The sequence below is a fragment of the Oncorhynchus mykiss genome, chromosome 3 (genome assembly GCF_013265735.2).
Source record: "Oncorhynchus mykiss isolate Arlee chromosome 3, USDA_OmykA_1.1, whole genome shotgun sequence".
In the NCBI taxonomy this organism is placed as follows: domain Eukaryota; kingdom Metazoa; phylum Chordata; class Actinopteri; order Salmoniformes; family Salmonidae; genus Oncorhynchus; species Oncorhynchus mykiss.
In genome coordinates, this window is record NC_048567.1 from 20,581,969 (window position 1) to 20,603,510 (window position 21,542).

The 21,542-nt window shown below is 41.4% G+C and overlaps 1 long non-coding RNA gene and 2 other non-coding genes across 4 annotated transcripts; all 3 read right to left on the minus strand.

The window, feature by feature from the left end:
• Nucleotides 1-1,311: 1,311 nt before the first annotated feature.
• On the minus strand, nucleotides 1,312-1,384 carry trnat-ugu. Its single transcript has one exon. It is a non-coding gene; the product is annotated as a tRNA-Thr (tRNA).
• A 7,093-nt stretch (nucleotides 1,385-8,477) lies between these two features.
• On the minus strand, nucleotides 8,478-13,587 carry LOC110512925. Of its 2 annotated transcripts, XR_002471931.2 has the most exons (3): nucleotides 13,334-13,587; nucleotides 12,668-12,863; nucleotides 8,478-9,215 (listed from the first exon to the last, which is right to left on the minus strand). It is a non-coding gene; the product is annotated as an uncharacterized LOC110512925 (long non-coding RNA). The 2 variants fall into 2 exon arrangements; XR_005041371.1 differs by lacking the exon at nucleotides 8,478-9,215 and having other exon boundaries at nucleotides 11,234-12,863.
• trnat-ugu lies at nucleotides 10,088-10,160 on the minus strand. The gene has a single exon. It is a non-coding gene; the product is annotated as a tRNA-Thr (tRNA).
• Nucleotides 13,588-21,542: the final 7,955 nt, after the last annotated feature.

Genomic DNA, 21,542 nt, shown 5'->3' on the forward strand with positions numbered 1-21,542 from the left:
CTAAATAAAACAGAGTGGCTGCGTTTATACTGACACCCACACCAAAAAAATATAAAATGCAACAATTTCAAAAATGTTACTGAGTTTTACAGTTCATATAAGGAAATCAATTGAATAAAATCAATTGAAATAAATTCATTTGGACCTAATCTATGGATTTCACATGACTGGGAATAAAGATATGCATCTGTTGGTCACAGATACCAGTGTGCCAGTGGCTATCAAAGGTGAGCATTTGCCCACTGAAGTCAGTTACGACGCCAAGCTGCAGTCAGGTTAAGACCCTGGTGAGGATGATGACAGTTTGTGTAGAAATTCTTTGGTTCTGCAAACCCACATTTCCATCAGCTGTCCGGGTGGCTGGTCTCAGACGATCCCACAGGTGAAGATGCCTGGCGTGGTTACACGTGGTCTGCGGTTGTGAGGTCGGTTGGACGTACTGACAAGGGGAGTGAAACAAATGCTCAAGTAGGACTGCTTTCCTACTGCCATATACATTGATCTCTGCCAGAAAAAGATCAATGAAAATAAAATGCAGAAACAAAACAAATCTGTAGTGGTGACATGATCAAATACAATGACATCCACAGATTTCACACATTCATCTCATATGTCAACATTGATTGCATTGGTCTCTCAAGCGAGGCCCTTCCCCCTGGGGATAAAGCTCCACACACGCCCCACCCCAGCTCCCAATCCAGGCATTGAAGATATTAATAAAATATCTGTTTGTCATCTGCCCACAGGTGGAACAGTAGGCTACTCTGGCGAATTTCAATGATGTGCTGTCTGTCCATCAAATCTTGTGGCATTGAATGATCATTGAGAAGCAAAATAACAGTTGTATGTTATTTTTGGTTAATACGCACATTGTTTTGCCCCAATGCAATGTGTAGACAAGGCTGCATGTTAGGCAATGTAGTGCTGCCAGAGCACACGTCAGCCAGGCCGAAACATATGACCCTTCATGGAAGGCCACACCAGCATGATCTGAATTCACAACCCCTGGTTTACAAGACCAGTGCACTAACCATTGAGCCATGACTGAAGCCATAAAACTCAGTAACTCGCTATAAAAAATTTAACAATAAGTCTAAATGTTTTTCTGGGTGTTTGTGAGAGCTTGCATTGATAATGTTAAATGGTAACATGTTAACCTGATAGAAACTTAATTTCTGTGCTGGTTGTTCTATTGACATGAGACAAACTACTACAACAACATAATTCTTCACAAGGTATGTATACATGAGCAGAATTTAACACAAATCGGGATTGTACTGACCTGGATTAAAAAATGTGACCCTTTAGTCAAGGCCCCAGCGAGAATTGAACTCACGACCCCTGGTTTACAAGACCAGTGCTCTAACCACTGAGCTATGGAGCCTTACCTACTCACACCTTGAGACAACAGGTCATTTACATATCACAACAGATCTTGCCAATTCACAGACAGAAGGCCACACCTCATGCCACTCACTCTACCACACTCAGCTGTTAGTGCAGTCTGGCCCAACCAGCTAAACAGGCTGTTAGCATTTGAAGCAGTCAACTACTCTAGGCTTGAGTGTCTGCTGGTTTTCAATCTTTCCATTACATCATGATCTACATGAGATTTAGACCAGAGAAACATAATACACATTCTTACATGCCAATTGGACCTGTGCAATAAAATGCACTCACCTCATGTGGCACTGCCACGACTTGCCACTAGAGAGCAGCAACAGACCATAAAATACATTGCCATTGACAGAACATCTCCGCATATTATCTATCGTCTGTTGCTGCACTCTAGTGGCGAGTACTAGCAGAGCCACAGAGAGTTTATTAGTCACATGAGCAGGGTTGCAGATATAAATGCAGGGTACAGTGAATATCTTAAGTCCTTACAGTGCAAGTCAAAGGGAAGTGAATGAAACAATAGCAACAATTAATAATTACATATTTACAACTGTAACATGATAAATGTCCATTGGGTGGGGGCAGGTTAAATGTAAATTGAGATGGGGGGGGGGGGGGGGGGGTCCATAGGGGGAGCGTCAATGTATAAACTTAATCTCCACTACAAAAAGCATCTAGACATTATCTCCCATTTTTTTTTTAGACTAGCATTTAGTTCTCAACAGCAGAGATTTGTATAAACCGGTCTGTCTCTCCGACCTTTCCAATATTGAATTTATCTTTTTATTTATTTAACCAGGTAGGCTAGTTGAGAACAAGTTCTCACCGTCTCCACCGTCCCATATAAAGTGAATGTGTCCGAACGAGACAGACAGCAAATTGAGCTGGATATCATACAGTAGCAACATGCTAAATATTTTTCAGTCGGCTGGCTAAATCAATACTTTGTTGCAAAAACTAAAATGGATGAGTGGAACATTTATTTACATTTATTGGATATTTCAAACTTTTTTAACAAATCAAAAACTGAAAAATTGGGCATGCAAAATTATTCAGCCCCCTTAAAACCAGTTGCATCTCTAGGGGCGCTATTTCATTTTTGGATAAAAAACGTTCCCGTTTTAAGCGCGATATTTTGTCACGAAAAGATGCTCGACTATGCATATTCTTTTTGGAAAGAAAACACTCTGAAGTTTCAGAATCTGCAAAGATTTTGTCTGTAAGTGCCCCAGAACTCATTCTACAGGCGAAACCAAGATGATACGTTAAACAGGAAATGAGCAGAATTTCTGAAGCTCTGTTTTCTAATGTCTCCTTATATGGCTGTGAATGCGACAGGAATAAGCTTAGACCTTCTGCCGTTTCCCCAAGATTTCGGCAGCATTGTGACGTATTTGTAGGCATATCATTGGAAGATTGGCCATAAGAGACTACATTTTCCAGGGGTCCGCCCGGTGTCCTTTGTCTAAATTTGTGCGTAATCTTCAGGTGCGGGCATTTTCTCCTGGGATTCAGGAGAGAAAGCACACTTCCACGAACGATATATCATCGAAGAGATATGTGAAAAACACCTTGAGGATTGATTCTAAACAACGTTTGCCATGTTTTCAGTCGATATTATGGAGTTAATTTGGAAAAAAGTTCGCGTTTTGAGGACTGAATTTTCGTTTTTTTTTGGTAGCCAAATGTGATGTACAAAACGGAGCTATTTCTAATACACAAAGAATCTTTTTGGAAAAACTGAGCATCTGCTATCTAACTGAGAGTCTCCTCATTGAAAACATCTGAAGTTCTTCAAAGGTAAATTATTTTATTTGAAGGCTTTTATGTTTTTGTTGAAATGTTGCGTGCTGGATGCTAACGCTAAATGCTAACGCTAAATGCTAACGCTAAATGCTAACGCTAAATGCTAACGCTAAATGCTAACGCTAGCTAGCTACTTTTACACAAATTATTGTTTTCCTATGGTTGAGAAGCATATTTTGAAAATCTGAGATGACAGTGTTGTTTACAAAAGGCTAAGCTTGAGAGATGGCATATTTATTTCATTTCATTTGCGATTTTCATGAATAGTTAACGTTGTGTTATGCTAATGAGCTTGCTGATAGATTTACACAATCCTGGATACAGGGGTTTTTTCATAGCTAAACGTGACGCAGAAAACGGAGCGATTTGTCCTAAACAAATAATCTTTCAGGAAAAACTGAACATTTGCTATCTGAGAGTCGCCTCATTGAAAACATCTGAAGTTCTTCAAAGGTAAATTATTTTTTTGAATGCTTTTCTGTTTTTTTGTGTAAATGTTGCCAGCTGAATGCTAAATGCTACGCTAAATGCTACGTTAGTCATCAATACTGTTACACAAATGCTTGTTTTGCAATGGTTGAGAAGCATATTTTGAAAATCTGAGATGACAGTGTTGTTAACAAAAGGCTAAGCTTGAGAGCTAGCATATTTATTTCATTTCATTTGCGATTTTCATGAATAGTTAACGTTGCGTTATGGTAATGAGCTTGAGTCTGTATTCACGATCCCGGATCCGGGATGGGGAGATCAGAAAGGTTAAGTTAATACTTTGCCAACTTTTGCTGCGATTACATCTGTAAGACGCTTGGGGTATGTCTCTATCAGTTTTGCACATCGAGAGACTGAAATTTTTTCCCCTTCCTCCTTGCAAAACAGCTCGAGCTCAGTGAGGTTGGATGGAGAGCATTTGTGAACAGCAGTTCTCAGTTCTTTCCACAGATTCTCGATTGGATTCAGGTCTGGACTTTGACTTGGCCATTCTAACACCTGGATATGTTTATTTTTGAACCATTCCATTGTAGATTTTGCTTTATGTTTTGGATCATTGTCTTGTTGGAAGACACATCTCCGTCCCAGTCTCAGGTCTTTTGCAGACTCCATCAGGTTCTTCCAGAATGGTCCTGTATTTGGCTCCATCCATCTTCCCATCAATTTTAACCATCTTCCCTGTCCCTGCTGAAGAAAAGCAGGCCCAAACCATGATGCTGCCACCACCATGTTTGACAGTGGGGATGGTGTGTTCAGGGTGATGAGCTGTGTTGCTTTTAGATCTCTGCAGTTCATCCAGAGTGATCATGGGCCTCTTGGCTGCATCTCTGATCAGTCTTCTCCTTGTATGAGCTGAATGTTTAGAGGGACGGCCAGGACTTGGTAGATTTGCAGTGGTCTGATACTCCTTCCATTTCAATATTATCGCTTGCACAGTGCTCCTTGGGATGTTTAAAGCTTGGGAAATCTTTTTGTATCCAAATCCGGCTTTAAACTTCTTCACAACAGTATCTCGGACCTGCCTGATGTGTTCCTTGTTCTTCATGATGCTCTCTGCGCTTTTAGCGAACCTCTGAGACTATCACAGTGCAGGTGCATTTATACGGAGACTTGATTACACACAGGTGGATTGTATTTATCATCATTAGTCATTTAGGTCAACATTGGATCATTCAGAGATCCTCACTGAACTTCTGGAGAGAGTTTGCTGCACTGAAAGTAAAGGGGCTGAATAATTTTGCACGCCCAATTTTTCAGTTTTTGATTTGTAAAAAAAGTTTGAAATATCCAATAAATGTCGTTCCACTTCATGATTGTGTCCCACTTGTTGTTGATTCTTCACAAAAAAATACAGTTTTATATCTTTATGTTTGAAGCCTGAAATGTGGCAAAAGGTCGCAAAGTTCAAGGGGGCTGAATACTTTCGCAAGGCACTGTATATCTAATACCTTTAGACTATTTCTGGTAGAGGTTTTCCAAAAAAATACCCCTTTTCCATCTTTGCTTACTCCTACATTTTAAGATGGAAAATTGTTAAAAAAAAAATTTAAAAAAAAAAAAGTATATCCCTTAATTAATAATAAAAGATTTGCCATACTCCTTTGAACTTCACATGGGTTCTTTTAGATGGAAATGACCATATCCTTTTTTTTTTTACATAGTCACTAATCTCTCATCTATACATGATCAAACCTCTGACATTTGTAGTGATGGGAGCAGGAGACAGTAGTGTTTCCAAACTGCTCCTATATGGGTTTGGTTACAAAAGGGTGAGCAGTAGCAGCAGTAACCAAGGAGAATGTTGTTAAGCCTCTCTCTGATGACATCACAGCAGTAGCGACTGAGCTGAGGCTGAGCGTGCCAGGTCTCTCTATCAGGACTTGGCTGACAGGCCTTGCACAGCTCCCTAGTGTTTTGTATTGCCGTTTGCCTTGGAGATGATAAGCACCCTGATGATGGGGATGGGAGAAGCAGCAGCCTGGAGATTCTAATGCATTTTAATAAGGCTCCCGCTCCACGATAGGTAAACAGCGCTGTTAGTATCTTACTCTGGCATTTCTACCCACTGTCTGTCGCTGGCTTGTCCCTTCAGGATCACCTTGGAGATTCCCTCCCTGCTCTGCATCCTCATCCTTTTGAAGGACAACTTGCTCACCTCTCCGTTCTCACAAAGAACCACTTAATAGACCGCTCTTCTCAGCTAGTTTATTGCCTGCGTCCTCCAGGCTCATTTGAGGCGTCCCCGTTTGTCATTTTATTCCTGGCCCAATTGTGGCATGTCAGGTTGGATCAAGCCTCCTAGCGCTCATGTTAGCTAGAGCTACAGACCAACGCACAACATTAGCAGCTGTACCATACTCTCCCTCGCTTTCGCTCTGCTGGGGACACACTGTCAGCCTGCCACTGTCACAAAAACCAAGATGCAGTTAAAGCCACCGTAGCCTGTAAGGTTTCCAATCATTTAAAATGCACCCCTTGAATTCTAAAAGAAAATCACTTATAAACCCCTTAATAGCCTAGATTATTTTCCTTAAAGTTGACAGTACTTGGTTTGTTTCCAGTCATTGTTGCCCCAGGGGGGCCCATGAGAAATGCTGGCTGATGCATCCATTCTGCAGGTTCAGGAGAAATGTCAGACAGAAGCGAGGACAGAACATCCTCTGGAAACATTGCAGCATAGCACATTATAATTCAGCAACATGACAGACTCCTAAAAGGCCAGAAAATGAAATGCAATACTATGACATAGAAAAATAGAATAGGTATCTCATATATAGGCCTAAAAGGAAGTGTGCATTACACAGATATCCTAAAAAGCAGAAACTGTGTATTGTCAATAATACACCAACGAATTAGGCTACTTTCCTAATATTCAGATACACACTTCTCTCATCAACTCCCCCAGACTTCCACTTCATCTACCTCAACTACAGGCTGCCAGCTGAGCTCCCATTCACTATAGATGACCTTCCTAACAGAAGTACCGAGGCCATGAAAATTAGGCATTCATATTTAGGACAGGTTGGCTGTTTTCATGATATGTAGGCTATAGCAGCACCCACTCACCTGAGATCAAGAGCAACAGGTGAGAGAGGTCCATATTGCAGAAGTCATGATAGCCTACTTAAAAAAATTAATCATTCATAGTTCATTCATTTTCTACTTTGCACATGCTTCCATTGCAAAACTACCATTCCAGTGTTTTACTTGCTATATTGTATTTACTTTGCCACCATGGCCTTTTTTGCCTTTACCTCCCTTCTCACCTCATTTGCTCACATCGTATATAGACTTGTTTATACTGTATTATTGACTATGTTTGTTTTACTCCATGTGTAACTCTGTGTTGTTGTATGTGTCGAAGTGCTTTGCTTTGCTTTATCTTGGCCAGGTCGCAGTTGTAAATGAGAACTTGTTCTCAACTTGCCTACCTGGTTAAATAAAGGTGAAATAAATAAATAAAATAAAAATAGTGTTGGCTAGGCCTATTTGTGAAACTATTAATTTAATGTGTAATCAAACACGGGATTCAAGTAGGTCTGGACAGGAGTGATGTTTGTAGGATGTAGTCGTTTGTATGTGCTGTATTGTTTATAAGACATCAAATAAAATCTTGTAAAAAATGTATTAAAAAAAGGTCGATTCAAAAACGAAATATGAAAACCTCAAGAATGCTGGTTTTCAACTTTAGTTGGTGGGATTTTCATAAACGTCATCCTCAGTCAACATGGATGTGTCTGTATGCGATTTAGGAAATTCTTGAAAATGTAAGGGATTAATTACTTGGGTTTGTGATTACCCTGGTGTAGCTAAATCTATTCCAGGATTAATCAATCCCAGACCAGAAAATACTACCTGACCAAACTGTGTTAGCAGTTACCCTTTTATGTCATCCAGAATTGAGTTGAACACACAGAACCCTCATAATGACAGGACAAACGTGTTTACTTCAGTCTTGTTAAGGCCTAGACAAAACTGTGTTAATGAAGAATCGCGATTGATAACAATGTCAGGGTTCAGATTACAATAGTTATGATTAAACACGTATAGCCTTTGTAGGACTAAGCTTGACTGATATTCATGAAGACTCCATGGGCTGCTTAGAAACAGGTCCTGTTCATATTTGAAGCCATATAATAATTTGTCCAAGCAAACCGCTAACGTTACATTCTTGCGTTAAAATAATGTGTTATGCCATGAGCAGAATACATTGATACAGTGGCGTCAAGACAATTTGCCAATGACCGCATTGCTTTTGAATTCGAAACTTTGTCTTGAAACTAAGTTTTCAAACATCACATTGAAACCATGACATGCACCGATAAAACGTTTTTTTTATTCTTACCGGGGAGTTTCGATTAAACTGAAAAGGTATTTTCTTCACTGTAGCTGAAACGTTTCAGCTAAGGCAGCATTACAAGCTCCAGAGCATACTCTCCGCAGAAACGTTCCAGAGGATTGACGTGATAGAACGAACCTCCTTAACGATATGCCTCGATGTAGGTGCAACAGTACGAAATATCAACGCATTCATTCATCAAGTTTAAGTTAAACAGTATTTTTTATGTTAGCTGTCAAAAAGGCGATTTCGATTCTACTTGCTATCCTGTCTCCACCCACTGCAAAGTCAAATCCCACATCCAAAACTCGCGAGATGTTATCGGCGCTTTCTCCACACTCTTTGATGTGACCATAATTACAATGTAAGAGGACATAAAATGTTTAAAATATATATATAATTCCACATAATGCGAGGTTCAGGAATTTGCACAACGATTTGATTGTATATTTTATGGAGACCAAAGTATGGAACATTTATAATTTTCTCTAGTATTATGTTTATCTTGCATAGACCACTAGTTACAATTCACTCATGTGCAAACTACTTTGTTTTTCAGGACAAGCTATATACACATATCACAAATTGCATAGAGAATGTTTATATTAGAAAACATTTCAACATACTGCATTGCTCTGCTCTCCTCACAGCTCCATATTTCCTTTGGCATTTCATTAATCACAGTTTGCACCCTACTGACAGGGGGTTAGGGGACATTACATTTGCATTAATCATGCTCAATCTCTAAATAAAACAGAGTGGCTGCGTTTATACTGACACCCACACCAAAAAAATATAAAATGCAACAATTTCAAAAATGTTACTGAGTTTTACAGTTCATATAAGGAAATCAATTGAATAAAATCAATTGAAATAAATTCATTTGGACCTAATCTATGGATTTCACATGACTGGGAATAAAGATATGCATCTGTTGGTCACAGATACCAGTGTGCCAGTGGCTATCAAAGGTGAGCATTTGCCCACTGAAGTCAGTTACGACGCCAAGCTGCAGTCAGGTTAAGACCCTGGTGAGGATGATGACAGTTTGTGTAGAAATTCTTTGGTTCTGCAAACCCACATTTCCATCAGCTGTCCGGGTGGCTGGTCTCAGACGATCCCACAGGTGAAGATGCCTGGCGTGGTTACACGTGGTCTGCGGTTGTGAGGTCGGTTGGACGTACTGACAAGGGGAGTGAAACAAATGCTCAAGTAGGACTGCTTTCCTACTGCCATATACATTGATCTCTGCCAGAAAAAGATCAATGAAAATAAAATGCAGAAACAAAACAAATCTGTAGTGGTGACATGATCAAATACAATGACATCCACAGATTTCACACATTCATCTCATATGTCAACATTGATTGCATTGGTCTCTCAAGCGAGGCCCTTCCCCCTGGGGATAAAGCTCCACACACGCCCCACCCCAGCTCCCAATCCAGGCATTGAAGATATTAATAAAATATCTGTTTGTCATCTGCCCACAGGTGGAACAGTAGGCTACTCTGGCGAATTTCAATGATGTGCTGTCTGTCCATCAAATCTTGTGGCATTGAATGATCATTGAGAAGCAAAATAACAGTTGTATGTTATTTTTGGTTAATACGCACATTGTTTTGCCCCAATGCAATGTGTAGACAAGGCTGCATGTTAGGCAATGTAGTGCTGCCAGAGCACACGTCAGCCAGGCCGAAACATATGACCCTTCATGGAAGGCCACACCAGCATGATCTGAATTCACAACCCCTGGTTTACAAGACCAGTGCACTAACCATTGAGCCATGACTGAAGCCATAAAACTCAGTAACTCGCTATAAAAAATTTAACAATAAGTCTAAATGTTTTTCTGGGTGTTTGTGAGAGCTTGCATTGATAATGTTAAATGGTAACATGTTAACCTGATAGAAACTTAATTTCTGTGCTGGTTGTTCTATTGACATGAGACAAACTACTACAACAACATAATTCTTCACAAGGTATGTATACATGAGCAGAATTTAACACAAATCGGGATTGTACTGACCTGGATTAAAAAATGTGACCCTTTAGTCAAGGCCCCAGCGAGAATTGAACTCACGACCCCTGGTTTACAAGACCAGTGCTCTAACCACTGAGCTATGGAGCCTTACCTACTCACACCTTGAGACAACAGGTCATTTACATATCACAACAGATCTTGCCAATTCACAGACAGAAGGCCACACCTCATGCCACTCACTCTACCACACTCAGCTGTTAGTGCAGTCTGGCCCAACCAGCTAAACAGGCTGTTAGCATTTGAAGCAGTCAACTACTCTAGGCTTGAGTGTCTGCTGGTTTTCAATCTTTCCATTACATCATGATCTACATGAGATTTAGACCAGAGAAACATAATACACATTCTTACATGCCAATTGGACCTGTGCAATAAAATGCACTCACCTCATGTGGCACTGCCACGACTTGCCACTAGAGAGCAGCAACAGACCATAAAATACATTGCCATTGACAGAACATCTCCGCATATTATCTATCGTCTGTTGCTGCACTCTAGTGGCGAGTACTAGCAGAGCCACAGAGAGTTTATTAGTCACATGAGCAGGGTTGCAGATATAAATGCAGGGTACAGTGAATATCTTAAGTCCTTACAGTGCAAGTCAAAGGGAAGTGAATGAAACAATAGCAACAATTAATAATTACATATTTACAACTGTAACATGATAAATGTCCATTGGGTGGGGGCAGGTTAAATGTAAATTGAGATGGGGGGGGGGGGGGGGTCCATAGGGGGAGCGTCAATGTATAAACTTAATCTCCACTACAAAAAGCATCTAGACATTATCTCCCATTTTTTTTTTAGACTAGCATTTAGTTCTCAACAGCAGAGATTTGTATAAACCGGTCTGTCTCTCCGACCTTTCCAATATTGAATTTATCTTTTTATTTATTTAACCAGGTAGGCTAGTTGAGAACAAGTTCTCACCGTCTCCACCGTCCCATATAAAGTGAATGTGTCCGAACGAGACAGACAGCAAATTGAGCTGGATATCATACAGTAGCAACATGCTAAATATTTTTCAGTCGGCTGGCTAAATCAATACTTTGTTGCAAAAACTAAAATGGATGAGTGGAACATTTATTTTGATCTTCTGGCGGCATGACTATGGATGATTGGGAAAATCAGATGGCAATACTGCCCAGGCACGCAGATTTGGGGGATACTGCATTGAGAGAAAAGCCGCAACGAATAAAAACAGTTAAGAATACAAACTAGGCTGTGCGTTGCTTCGAGGGCTGGCTAACAGAGAATAAAAAAGTTTACTTAAACTGTCACTAAGGAAGTTTAATTAGTTTCTCCGACAGTTTTATGGAAATTTAGGAAACGTGAAGGGGGAGCAGTACAGCATAAGTAGTTATCTGGCACTACCAGTTTCTAAATGACCCACCCATCGGTCACAGCTGGTGTCTTATGAAGGACACTAAATTTACCACCACGATTCATGCATTTATGGCCAACATCAAACAGCTAATTCAAGGAAAATATCACAAACAGCCACCCTCCCATCACTGATAAGGACATGGCCCAGCTCCAAAACTTCCAAGCTCTGAATCCCAGTACACCAAGGGGTCTGGTCCAGAAAGTGTGGTTTGACCTCCAGTTACATATTGGTCGAATAGGAAAAGAGGGGAACAGACAACTAAAGCCCAACTCATTCCTCGTAAAAAACAGACGAGAACAGTCTAAGGTATGTTGTTCATAGCCTGTTTGTGTTATTTCTAAGTTGCACTCGTAATTAGGCTACTACAATATTATAACAACGCATTCTCTCAGATACACCACTCTCGCATATAACGTCCAAGAGAGGATTCATGTTTGAGCAGCCAGGGAACCCACTATGCACGGTGGCATGACTGGGGAAATATCTATCGAATTGCCTGGAGAATGCCCTTGCATTTGATCTCCACCCAAGGAGAGGAGTGTATCGGGGACTCGATCCGGTACACGTTAGAGCCGATGGGAGTCACAAATGTATTAACTCACGGCCTCCTTGGTGTTGTTTAGTCTGGGTATCAGTGATTTACTGTCTAAATTGGTCTGGGTTTAGTTCAGCTGTCCTGTTGCACTTACCCAACATGACCACTAGAGGGTACCAAACATCCACAGGAGTGCCTGCTTTCTCCACACACCCCATGTCATCCTAATCTTCTCTATCATTCCAAGCACAAATAGTCCATTTTTACAGACTCTACCTACAGGACCAGACTAGCAGTCTCATTGACAGTTCATCTCTGGAAGCACCCTGATACTCACAATTACTTAAAACACAAGTCAATCATCCGCTATACACACACAGCACTTTTGGAGGTACTATCTAAAAGATTCTAACAGTTGCCTTTTACCGAGCCGGAGAGCAGGCTGGGGGTTATGTAGAGTAGTGGGCTGTGCTGGGCCTGTGATTGGTGTCGTTAGACAAAAACCAGGCTTTTATATACCCCCCTCCCTTCCCCCATAACTCTATTTGCTAGGCTAGTAGAAACTAAACTTATCTTAAATCTTTATCTAGAGGCAGCTTTTACATAGAGCTATGACAGGTCAGGCTTAGTGTGTGTGTCTTGAACTCTTTCACATATGTAAACAGCAGAAACTCTTACCAACAAGAGGGTTATGAACTAAAGACATTTGTGCTACAATCAAGTCGCCATCTTTGATTTTTTTAACAGTCTTCTTTCACGTCCGCTTGTGCAGTACTCATGTTGTCCGCTAGATGGGGGTCCATCCACAGCAAATAAGACTTGGGGGTGCGCAGAGGACTGATAAACGCTGTTCCACCGAGCCAGAAAGGCAAGTCTGTTGACGACAGATGAACATTTTATTAATTTCACACGTTTGACAACACATTTCTACAATTTTGGATATGACAAAACATGGTCATATACAACAATCATGTTTTCCCAGACGAATCTATATATTAGACAAAGTTCAAAGTAGACAAACTCCAAAATGGAGGGGAGTGAACGTTTTCATATAAATAGGTTGCACTTTAAATTACAACAGCACTGAATAAAATGGTGGTAATTACATGTGGTAAGCAACAAGTTATAGCTAACTACTCACACAGAAGTGTAGCGAACGTGTGTAGCTAGTCTGAAGGTGCCCCAGTATCTGCGCGTTAGAGATGTCGACATGAATATCGATATCTCTAAAGTAGATACTTCGGCTGTCTGGTGGGAATGCATGGCCATAACGTAGTTAACTTTGACTTTTTCAACAGCAGTAGCTATAACATTAGGCCTTTTATTAAATCAACTCAAGCTTACCTTTCGCAGGCAACTATAAAACTTTCAAGGTGTGATTCTGGTGGCTGCTAACTCGTATTTCTCGATAGATTACAATATCCCAAATGCGCTACCATCAGAACAGTTAAACGCCAGTCAACACTCGAGGCACCCCATCACCGCAAATTGTCTACATACACCTGGAGATGGTTGAAAGAAATAGAGCCTGCTCTGTATGCATACATTATGCAAATATCCATGTACACACTAGGCCTACACACAAAATAAAATGTGGCGGCTGTTACTCCATTTTTTAAGTAGGTGTTCTAGAGGCATGTTTCTAATATCAGTGCGCCATAGAAAATTCTATCTGCCATTTCCAGAGAGGCAACGTGCAAAAACAACGGTATTCCAACCACTCAGAGACTGACGTCAACGTTGAAGGATCATACCTGAAATATTGATGTCATCATGTGAACCAATTTTCAACATAGATGGAAAATATTGTAGAATGTGTTGACTTTGTAAATCTGAAAAACGCGTGATCAGCTAATGTTTACTATCAGAGAAAGCAACAAACTGGGCATATTTATCTACAGTTATTTATTCCATTCTAAACCCTATCCTGGCCTGCGTATATACACTACATTACCAAAAGTGTGTGGACACCAACTCGTGGAACATCTCATTACACAATTATGGGCATTAATATGGAGTTGATCCTCCGTTTGCTGCTATAACAGCCTCCACTCTTCTGCAAAGGCTTTCCACTAGATGTTGGAACATTGCTGCGCTGACCTGCTTCTATTCAGCTACAAGAGCACTGATGTTGGGCGATTAGGCCCTCAGTCAAAGTTCCAATTCATCCCAAAGGTGTTTAATGGGGTTGAGGTCAGGGCTCTGTGCAGGCCAGTCAAGTTCTTCCACACCGACCTCGACAAACCATTTCTGTATGAATCACTTTGTGCATGAGGGCAATGTCATACTGAAACAGGAAAGGGCCTTCCCCAAACTGTTGCCACAAAGTTGGAACAGAATCGTCTAGAATGTCATTGGTCACTGCCAGATGGTGAAGTGTGGTTCATCATTCCAGAGAACGCATTTCCACTGCTCCAGAGTCCAATGGCGGAGAGCTCTACAAATCAAATCACATTTTATTAGTCACATATGCCAAATACAACAGGTTTAGTCCTTACAGTGAAATGCTTACTTACAAGCCCCTAACCAACAATGCAGTTTAAAAAAACACGGATAAGAATAAGAAATAAAAGTAACAAGTAATTAAAAAGCAGACGTAAAATAACAATAGCGAGGTCTCCTTTGGGTGGCGCAGTGGTTAAGGGCTCTCTACTCACCAGCGACTCCTGTGGCGGGCCGGGCGCAGTGCGCGCTAACCAAGGTTGCCAGGTTGGCTTCCGGGTTGGATGCGCGCTGTGTTAAGAAGCAGTGCGGCTTGGTTGGGTTGTGTATCGGAGGAGGCATGACTTTCAACCTTCGTCTCTCCCGAGCCCGTACGGGAGTTGTAGCGATGAGACAAGATAGTAGCTACTAAAACAATTGGATAAAAAGGGGTAAAAATAAATAAATAAATAAATAATAATAATAATAAAATAACAATAGCGAGACTATATACAGGGGGGTACCGGTACAGAGTCAATGTGTTAGGGCACCGGTTAGTTGAGGTAATATGTACATGTAGGTAGAGTTATTAAAGTGATTACGCATAGATGATAAGAGAGTAGCAGCGGTGTAAAAGAGGGGGGGTAATGCAAATAGTCTGGGCAGCCATTTGGTTAGATGTTCAGGAGTCTTATGGCTTGGGGGTTAGAAGCTGTTTAGAAGCCTCTTGGACCTAGACTTGGCGGTCCGGTACCGCTTGCCTTGCAGAGAGAACAGTCTATGAACAGTCTATGACTAGGGTGGCTGGAGTCTTTGGAGTCTTCTTCCTCTGACACCGCCTGGTATAGAGGTCCTGGATTGCAGGAAGCTTGGCCCCAGTGATATACCGGGCTGTTCGCACTACCCTCTGTAATGCCTTGCGGTCGGAGGCCGAGCAGTTGCCATACCAGGCAGTCATGCAACCAATCAGGATGCTCTCGATGGTGCAGCTGTAGAACCTTTTTGAGGATCTGAGGACCCATGCTAAATCTTTTCAGTCTCCTGAGGGGGAATAGGTTTGGTCGTGCCCTCTTCACAACTTTCTTGGTGTGCTTGAACCATGTTAGTTTGTTGGTGATGTGGACACCAAGGAACTTGAAGCTCTCAACCTGCTCCACTGCAGCTCCGTCGATGAGAATGGGGGCGTGCTTGGTCCTCTTTTTCCTGGAGTTAATCTCCTTTGTTTTCATCAAATTGAAGGAAAGGTTGTTGTCCTGGCTTTCTCAGGCCTGTCCCCGAGAAAGCAGTATATCATTCACATGGGGCTCATCAGACTCGTTGTGGAATGAAAGTCCGTGGTGAGTAATCTCTGTCCAGATATCCAGAAGTTATTTTCGGTCATAAGACACATAAGATAGTGACAACATTATGTACAAAATAAGTAAAAAAATAAGTTACAAACAACGCAAATAAACAAACAAAAAAACACAATCGGTTTGGGACATGTAAAACGTCAGCCTTCTCCAGCGCCATTTTTTCGTATCTCCAGCAGACGTTTTTCAACATGTTTTTTGAGAAGGAGTAACTCTGCAAGATCATGGTTGAACCATCTGGGTCAGATAGTTAAGACTCGGCCTCCCGGGTGGCGCAGTGGTTAAGGGCGCTGTACTGCAGCGCCAGCTGTGCCATCAGAGTCCCTGGGTTCTGTCGTAACCGGCCGCGAGGGAGGGATTGGTCGGTAGGGATCTCCTTGTCTCATCGCGCACCAGCGACTCCTGTGGCGGGCCGGGCGCAGTGCGCGCTAGCCAAGGTTGCCAGGTGCACGGTGTAGCCTCCGACACATTGGTGCGGCTGGCTTCCGGGTTGGATGTGCGCTGTGTTAAGAAGCAGTACGGCTGGTTGGGTTGTGTATCGGAGGACGCATGACATTCAGCCTTCGTCTCTCCCGAGCCCGTACGGGAGTTGTAGCAATGAGACAAGATAGTAGCTACTACAACAATTGGATACCACGAAATTGGGGAGAAAAAGGGGTAAAATAAAAAATAATTAAAAAAACAGATAGTTAAGACTCATTCTTCTTTAAGGTTGCTGTCCCTATCATCGCCAAGCCTATCTCTGAACTTTTTAACCCGTCTCTCCTCTCTGGGGAGGTTCCCATTGCTTGGAAGGCAGCCACGGTTACTCCTTTATTTAAAGGGGGAGATCAAGCTGATCCTAACTGTTAAATGCTTATTTCCATTTTGCCCTGTTCATCAAAAGTGTTGGAAAAACTTGTCAATAATCAACAGCCTGGCTTTCTTGATGTCTATAGTATTCTCTCCGGTATGCAATCTGGTTTCCGCTCAGGTTATGGATGTGTCACTGCAACCTTAAAGGTCTTCAATGATGTCACCATTGCCCTTGATTCTAAGCAATGTTGTGCTGCTATTTTTATTGACTTGGTCAAAGCATTTGATACGGTAGACCATTCCATTCTTGTGGGCCGGCTAAGGAGCATTGGTGTCTCTGAGGGGTCTTTGGCCTGGTTTGCTAACTACCTCTCTCAAAGAAGAGAAGTCAGAACATGTGCTGTCTCAGCCACTGCCTGTCATCAAGGGAGTACCCCAAGGCTCGATCCTAATCCCCACGCTCTTCTCAATTTACACCAACAACATAGTTCAGGCTGTAGGAAGCTCTCTCACCCCTTTGTATGCAGATGATACAGTCTTATACTCAGCTGGCCAATCCCCAGATTTGTGTTAAATGCTCTACAACAAAGCTTTCTTAGTGTCCAACAAGCTTTCTCTGCCCTTAACCTTGTTCGGAACACCTCCAAAACAAACATCATAAGGTTTGGTAAGAAGAATGCCCCTCTCCCCACAGGTCTGATTACTACCTCTGAGGGTTTAGAGCTTGAGGTAGTCACCTCATACAAGTACTTGGGAGTATGGCTAGACGGTACACTGTCCTTCTCTCAGCGTCTAGATGTCCTTTACCATTCGGCCATCAGATTTGCCACCAATGCTCCTTATAGGACACATCACTGCACTCTATAATCCTCTGTAAATTGGTCATCTCTGTATACCCGTCGCAAGACACACTTGTTGATGCTTACTTATAAAACTCTTAGGCCTCACTCCCCCCTATCTGCAATATTTACTGGAGCCCTCATCCTCCACATACAACACCTGTTCTGCCAGTCACATTCTGTCAAAGGTCCCCAAAGCACACACATTCCTTGGCCACTCGTCTTTTCTATTCGCTGCAGATAGTGACTGGAACGAGCTGCAACAAACACTCAAACTGGGCAGTTTTATCTACATCTCTTCATTCAAAGACTCAATCATGGAGACTCTTACTGACAGTTGTGGCTGCTTTGCGTGATTTATTGTTGTCTCTACCTTCTTGCCCTTTGTGCTGTTGTCTGTGCTCAATAATGTTTGCACCATGTTTTGTCCTGCTACCATGTTGTGCTGCTGCCATGTTGTGTTGCTACCATATTGTTGTCATGTTGTGTTGCTGCCATGCTATGCTGTTGTCTTAGGTCTCTCTTTATGTAGTGTTGCGTTGTCTCTCTTGTCGTGATGTGTGTTTTGTCCTATATATATATATATATATATATATATATATATATATATACACAGTTGAAGTCGGAAGTTTACATACACCTTAGCCAAATACTATACATTTAAACTCAGTATTTCACAATTCCTGACATTTAATCCTAGTAAATTTCCCTGTCTTAGGTCAATTAGGATCATCACTTTAATTTATGAATGAGAAATGTCAGAATAATAATAGCGAGAATTATTTATTTCAGCTTTGATTTTTTTCATCACATTCCCAGTGGGTCAGAAGTTTACATACACTCAATTAGTATTTGGAAGCATTGCTTTAAATTGTTTAACTTGGGTCAAAAGCTTCGGGTAGCCTTCCACAAGCTTCAAACAATACGTTGGGTGAATTTTGGCCCATTCCTCCTGCCAGAGTTGGTGTAACTGAGTCCGGTATGTAGGCCTCCTTGCTCGCACGCTTTTTAAATTATGCCCACAAATTTCTATGGGATTGAGGTCAGGGCTTTGTGATGGCCACTTTGTTGTCGTTAAGCCATTTTGCCACAACTTTGGAAGTATGCTTGGGGTATATGCATATAATATATGCATATTATTATTAGTATTGGATAGAAACCACTCTGAAGTTTCTACAACTGTTTGAATGATGTCTGTGAGTATAACAGAACTCATATGGCAGGCAAAAACCTGAGAAGAAATCCAAACAGGAAGTGGGAAATCTGAGGTTGGTCGATTTTCAACCCAGCCCCTATTGAATACACAGTGGGATATTGGTTATGTTGCACTTCCTAAGGCTTCCACTAGATGTCAACCGTCTTTAGAAATGAGGCTTCTACTGTGATGTGGAGCAGGATGAGAGCTCTTTGAGTCAGTGGTCTGGCAGAGAGCCAGGTCCTGGTCACGCGCATTTCACATGATAGCGACCTGCGTTCCATGGCTTTTCTACAGACAATGGAATTCTCCGGTTGGAACGTTATTGAAGATTTATGATAACAACATCCTTAAGATTGATTCTATACTTAGTTTGAAATGTTTCTAAGACCTGTAATATAACTTTTTGAAGTTTTCGTCCGACGTTCGGCTGGACCTGCACGAGCGTTTGGATTTGTGTACTAAACCCCCTAACAAAAGTAGCTACTTGGACATAAATAATCAACATTATCGAACAAATCAAGCATTTATTGTGGAACTGCGATTCCTGGGAGTGCATTCTGATGAAGATCATCAAAGGTAAGGGAATATTTATAATGTTATTTCTGATTTCTGTTGACTCCAAATGGCGGATAATTATTTTTTTCTTTCTGAGCTCCGGTCTCAGATTATTGCATGGTTTGCTTTTTCGGTAAAGTTTTTAAAAATCTGGCACAGCGGTTGCATTAAGGAGAGGTATATCTATATTTCCATATCTAACAATTGTATTTTCATCGACATTTATAATGAGTATTTCTGTAAAAGGATGTGGCTCTCTCCAATATCACCGGATGTTTTTGGAACTAGTGAACGTAACGCGCCAATGTATACTGAGATTTTTTGAATATAAATATGAAATTTATCAAACAAAACATACATGTATTGTGTAACATGAAGTCCTATGAGTGTCATCTGATGAAGATTATCAAAGGTTAGTGATTCATTTTATCTCTTTGTGCTTTTTGTGACTCCTCTCTGGCTGGAAAAATGGCTGTGTTTTTCTGTGAGTTGGTGGTGACCAAACATAATAGTTTGTGGTGCTTTCGCTGTAAAGCCTATTTGAAATTGGACACTGTGGTGGGATTAACAACAATATTACCTTTAAAACGGTATAAGATATATGTATGTTTGAGGAATTTTAATTTTGAGATTTGTTGTTTTGAATTTGGCGCCCTGCACTTTCACTGGCTGTTGTCATATCGACCCCATTAACGAGATTGCAGCCCTAAGAAGTTTTAAACCAGGCACACATGACAATTGAAATGCATTCCATGTGTCTTCCTCATTAACACTCTTTTGGTTACTGCATGATTCCATATGTGTTATTTCATAGCTTGGATGTCTACAATGTAGAAAATAGTAAAAATAAAGAATAACCTTTGAATGGGTAGGTGTGTCCAAACTTTGTTTGTTTGTTGTTTGTTTCTTGCTTTTATTATCATGGGATGTCATGGGATAGATGATTGGCGGAAACAATCTTCGAAAAAGTGCAAAAAAAGTACGAAAAAGTATGAAAATGTATGCACTCACTACTGTAAGTCGCTCTGGAGAAGAGCATTACTAAATTACTGAAATGTCAAATGTAGAAATATATACAGTGGGGCAAAAAAGTATTTAGTCAGCCACCAATTGTGCAAGTTCTCCCACTTAAAAAGATGAGAGAGGCCTGTAATTTTCATCATAGGTACACTTCAACTATGACAGACAAAATGAGGAAAACAAATCCTGAAAATCACATTGTAGGATGTTTAATGAATTTATTTGCAAATTATGGTGGAAAATAAGTATTTGGTCAATAACAAAAGTTTATCTCAATACTTTGTTAAATACCCTTTGTTGGCAATGACAGAGGTCAAACGTTTTCTGTAAGTCTTCACAAGGTTTTCACACACTGTTGCTGGTATTTTGGCCCATTCCTCCATGCAGATCTCCTCTAGAGCAGTGATGTTTTGGGTCTGTTGCTGGGCAACACAGACTTTCAACTCCTCCAAAGATTTTCTATGGGGTTGAGATCTGGAGACTGGCTAAGCCACTCCAGGACCTTGAAATGCTTCTTACGAAGCCACTCCTTCATTGCCCGGGCGGTGTGTTTGGGATCATTGTCATGCTGAAAGACCCAGCCACGTTTCATCCTCAATGCCCTTGCTGATGAAAGGAGGTTTTCACTCAAAATCTCAGCCTCAAAAACAGCCCCAAAGCATGATGTTTCCACCCCCATGCTTCACAGTAGGTATGGTGTTCTTTGGATGCAACTCAGAATTCTTTGTCCTCCAAACACGACGAGTTGAGTTTTTACCAAAAAGTTATATTTTGGTTTCATCTGACCATATGACATTCTCCCAATCTTCTTCTGGATCATCCAAATGCTCTCTAGCAAACTTCAGACGGGCCTGGACATGTACTGGCTTAAGCAGGGGGACACATCTGGCACTGCAGGATTTGAGTCCCTGGCGGCGTAGTGTGTTACTGATGGTAGGCTTTGTTACTTTGGTCCCAGCTCTCTGCAGGTCATTCACTAGGTCCCCCCGTGCGGTTCTGGGATTTTTTTCTCACCGTCCTTGTGATCATTTTGACCCCAAGGTGTGAGATCTTGCGTGGAGCCCCAGATCGAGGGAGATTATCAGTGGTCTTGTATGTCTTCAATTTCCTAATATTTGCTCCCACAGTTGATTTCTTCAAACCAAGCTGCTTACCTATTGCAGATTCAGTCTTCCCAGCCTGGTGCAGGTATACAATTTTGTTTCTGGTGTCCTTTGACAGCTCTTTGGTCTTGGCCATAGTGGAGTTTGGAGTGTGACTGTTTGAGGTTGTGGCCAGGTGTCTTTTATACTGATAACAAGTTCAAACAGGTGCCATTAATACAGGTAACGAGTGGAGGACAGAGGAGCCTCTTAAAGAAGAAGTTACAGGTC